Below are 5,044 nucleotides of genomic sequence, written 5' to 3'. Positions count from 1 at the left end.
CCTTTATTTATTCACGCATAAGATACGTGTCAACATCATAAAAACATGTCCAAACATGATCTCCGGAGAAGAGAGAAAAATGCTCGGTAACCGTACGGGCAAAAGTTCAAGAGTTCAACTCCAGACGTGGGCAATCCCTCACGACGTGGACAGATACTGTCAAAGGCCAAAAGTTCAACACAAAGGGGGGCAGTCCCTCACAATGGGGCGGATATGGTCAAAGGTCAACGCAAAGGGGGAGGGGCCCTCACAACGTGGGTGGTCCGGAAGTAATTCAACCCCCCCGAAAAGGTCAAAGGTCACCATCAATCATTTTGACACTATGTCCCCCATATATACTACTCATCAACATTCAAATATTGAACCATCGCAATGTTGATATAAAGTTTAGAAACACAAACATGTCCTCAGCATTATAAGCATATTCTGTTTCAAAGAAACTCACCTAATAAGATGGATGATTTTTTCTGTATTGCTAATGTCAAGATCTTGATATCCAGCGGAATCCTTATCTTTTAAAGCAGATATTACTATTTTGAAACATATGGTTACAAAAGTTATTTTGAAAATGTATCACTATTTCAATGCCTTTTCATACATTTTTTGTGCAACATTGTTACAAGTGCCAACACTTGAAACAATGGTCTAATGTATGACAAAGTTAGAATTTGACGAATAAATAGCTGCATTTAGGGTGGGGATTCCTTTGGACATCATCCTTTAGTCAGTGCTCAACTTGCTAAAAAACATTAGAAAATATTTATCTAAACACCACATTAAGTCATTATTACATCACACATTATGCAGATTAACTTTGTTGTGCAACACTTTCTGTGCTCAATACACTCCCCCAGCTACGTATAGGTTTCGGAAAGTTTTTTCCCTTATGTAACAACTTTTCTGTGCAGATCGTTTGAAACTGATAGATGGAGCGGTTCCATTGCTAAAAGATGCCAGTCATATGTCTGTGTTTTGTTGGCAATTGGCACATACAGTAAGTGCATAAGGTAAACAACACAAACTTATAGTGAATCAACAGTTATGCAGGGATAATGCGATGATGTATTGTGTGCTCGTGCTGTAGTTCCCCCACCCCCTTGCACACATTCCGGGCTCGCCTGTTTTCAGAAATAATCATACAGCTGTATCTGTCTTTTATAAATGTGATCAAACTAAAGACTTTGAAGATACAAAGTATGCAATACTACTCTATAAATACTCGAGATTAAATAAGATTGGCAGAAACTGCGTGGAGCGGCATTGATGGGCGTGCTCTTTCTCACGCTGGCTGGTTAACGCGTGGGCGTACTCTTTCTCTCATGCTCATGCGTGGGCATGCTCTTCTGCTCGCTGGATGACGTATGGGCATGCTTTTCTGGGAGAATTGTCCAATAAGGGACTAAGAACCCTTATTAGGAAAGGGAATCCATGTTTGAAAAAACTTTTCCGAACTCTGTACGAACCCTGGCAGAGTGAATCGAGCACAGAAATACTACGTCATACGTTCAACTCATTTTTTGAAATTTGATCATGTTAAGCTTGAGAAGCCAGCATGTTTAACAGTGTAAAGAAGTCAGAAAATAGCATGAAATAGCATGTTACCTCCATCTTCACTATCACACCCTCTGAACTGATAACCCACACATGCTGTCAATCATCACAGTAAGCAAGGTAAGTAACTTGGACCAGTAAAAGGGGGTCGACTGCAGGAAAGGACTAGCTTTTTATCTTATGGTTGAAATTTGCATGGAATTGCCCATTTACCCTAATGCTGCCTTCACATGCTCTCGGAATTATCAGAAATATGAGTTTCCGAGGTAAAAATTGAACATGAACGCCCTCTGATGTCGCGTGTCCCACTGGGAAGTTGAGAAATAATTTTGATACCCGAGTTCCTGAGATGGGCGGGCTTTACACAATCAACATGGTGGATGGGAAAAGGACTTCTGCTGTGACAGATATGATTTATTAATTTTTCCGCAACAGCTTCATTGCCTTGTCTTGTCGTAAAATTAGAACATATTTACATATATGAATAACCGTTTGAAGCATACTGTATGTTTTATACACTGCAGAAATAGCATGTATTTCACCAATATTCCAGAATAGTCAGCAAGCTGACTAGTAAAAGGTTGAAAACTTTTACCATATAACATTTTCCAAAGACACATGCAAGCATGAATCTGGCATCCTGCATTCTTTCTGACAACAAAGCACCTGACCTTAACCAGCTCAGAATCATGACATCAGAAGTGGGAATTATCACATTTCCGAGAGCACGTGAAGGCAGCATAAGTCTTGGTAACATCCCGCTGTTTATTTGGCTGATTGATGTCAAAGGGATGAGAAAAGAAAGATAATTTATATTTAAACCATGTTGCTATTGCAAACAATTGGTAAGAGATCACATTGCTGTTCAGCTAGGTGAATCAGAAAAAAATAAAAAGTAAAGAAGACCCTGTCATGAACTTGAGGAGAAGAGAAGAACCCAAGCGCAGGCAGGCAGAGAAGGGGTTAAACAAGACTTTATTATAAAAAACAGAAACAAATACCCTCGATGGGGGAAAAACGAAACTAAGAAATCTGTATAATCAAAACAAAGACTTCCCACGTGGGGGCAAAATGAAACGACAGAAACAACAAAAACCTAACTAGAAAACCACGACCAAAAACATATTAGGGGAAAAACACGGGCAAGGCAAAGTACTCACATAACATGACAAACAAACCGGGTAAACAGCACATCCGCATGTAATCCACCAACACAAGACAAAGAAACAAGAGGGTATATATAGGAAAGACAAACTAGGGATAATTAACACAGGGCAGGTGTGGGACATTAAACACTCAGGGAAAGATCACAAGGAAACGAGATGGCGGGAAACAGAGACGAGACACTGGAGAGAACGTATATTATTGTCAAAAGGACAATAATATGTTTCTCTCCACACATAACCAAAGGCTTTGCCATGGCTCTGCTACAGGACCAAGAAAGACATGACTTAAATGAAGCAGAGCCATGACAGACCCATTACATTTCATTTTTGATTCGAGAGCACACTTTGCTTTTGCCACTGCTACTTCTTTAATGTCGGAATGTTCTGTCACAACTTTAAAACACCAAGTTCTAAGCATGTGTTCTACCTTGTTAAATTGTCTGGGGAAACACCCCAGGCCACTTGGGTAGAGATTCTGACCTTTCCCAATGAAACTAAATGGTTTACATATGGGTTTTCTCAGCATGTTAAGTTGGGATGATGAATAGAAGTGAACACTCATCGTGTACCTTTTAAGCTAAAGGAACACTCAGTTATTAAGCATCTAATGTGTAAGGACTTAAGGGTATCCTCCCAGTGTAGAATCCCACAATACATGAAAATGTATTTTAAAAAATAATCTTTAATAAAGAATCCCACAATGCATGAAAATGCATTTTTGAAAATAATCTTTAATAAATGTAAATACATTTAATGCATTTAAATTTAAACAGAAAACCACCATTTCATTCAAAAATAAAAAAGCAATTTTTTTGTAATGTGTTATGCACTTTTCATTATACTTGCTGTTATCATAAATTACTACAAATTTAAATTCTCACCAAGTAAGACCCGAGTAAGATTATTTCACACCGAAACCACTCTTATCATTTTAGAATTGTAGTACAATCACATACAAAAGTAAAGATAAAATCATTTTTTAAATCATATAAAATAAATTCAAGTGTTAAGGCATTTGTTCATAAATCACAAATGAATATATGTTTTGCTTAAGTATTGCTGTTAATTCTAACTGTTTCCTGATCACAAAACATTGAAAAATAAGCTTTAATTTATCCTACTTAAAAGCTTATCTTAATGTAAATGATCATTTACACGCCCTCAGACCATCCAAAATGTATATGATCTTTTTATTTATGCAGTAGAACAGGCTTGGTGATTTAGAAATTGCCATTACTTATTTGTAAATAATGATTCTTTTGTGCAGTTTTGTTGAGTCGAAAATGCAGATACAAGCAACACAAAATGTTATGTATACATTATTTCGCATAATCTATAGTCTCTTCTACCTGTTTGTGCCAGAGGGTTATTATTAGGGATGCACCGATACCAGTATCAGTATCGAGCCCGATATTAAGCTCATGTACTCGTAAAAATGTACAGATACCAAAGACCGATACCTCATGTGACAAAACTGACTGAAATTTGTTATCAAATTTGCTTTGAACAAGCACATTTTTTCTTTATAATGTGTTTAAGGTGGAGTTATTATGAAGCCGTTCTATGTTTATTAGTCTCACTGTTTTGTTGAAAGTTACAGGCATTGGTATGGGCGAATACCAGAAAAAAAATATCGGTACTCGTACTCTGTCTTAAAAAAATGCTATAAGTGCATCCCTAGTTATTATAGTTTAATCAAATTAAATCTTTGAAAACATTTCTGTTTATTGAAATCAAATAAAATATTGGCCTATAAATTATTGGAAAAACTTGGAAATGTTGCCTCAGAAATAAAGTAAAGTAAGTTTAAGGCACAAAAATTACATTCAATTTTTAAAAGTTAATTAATTAATTTTATATAGCAACATAAAATAAATAATAAAATGACAAAAGCATATTGTAATGTGTAGTGGGTATACCAGCGCACGACAACGGAGTAGCATCCAAAAAGGTTATTTAATAATGATTTCATCATTTAAAAATTCCAAAAAAGGCAATCAGGAACAGAACCACATGTAAAACATAAACACAATACCGGACCAAGGAACTAAAGCAAAAACAGGTCTTAAATACAAGGGAGAACACAATCAGGGAGAACAGAAACAGGTGTGGGGCAATTAACAAATAAGGAAACTAATGAATGAAAACAGGCGATCTAGAACATAGAACTAAACCAAAACATAACAGAACCATGACAGTTCTCTTCCTAGCGCTGACAAAGTCCGACAGAGGAGGTGGACGAGGGGCAGGCAAAAGGGAAAGGGAACAGTCCATGGAGCCACAGTGGGAGGAGCCAGGGAGGAGACCGGAGAAGCCTGGTGGAGGTC

Source organism: Triplophysa rosa, linkage group LG18, assembly GCF_024868665.1.
Source record: "Triplophysa rosa linkage group LG18, Trosa_1v2, whole genome shotgun sequence".
In the NCBI taxonomy this organism is placed as follows: Eukaryota; Metazoa; Chordata; class Actinopteri; order Cypriniformes; family Nemacheilidae; genus Triplophysa; species Triplophysa rosa.
This window is presented reverse-complemented; position numbering follows the sequence as displayed.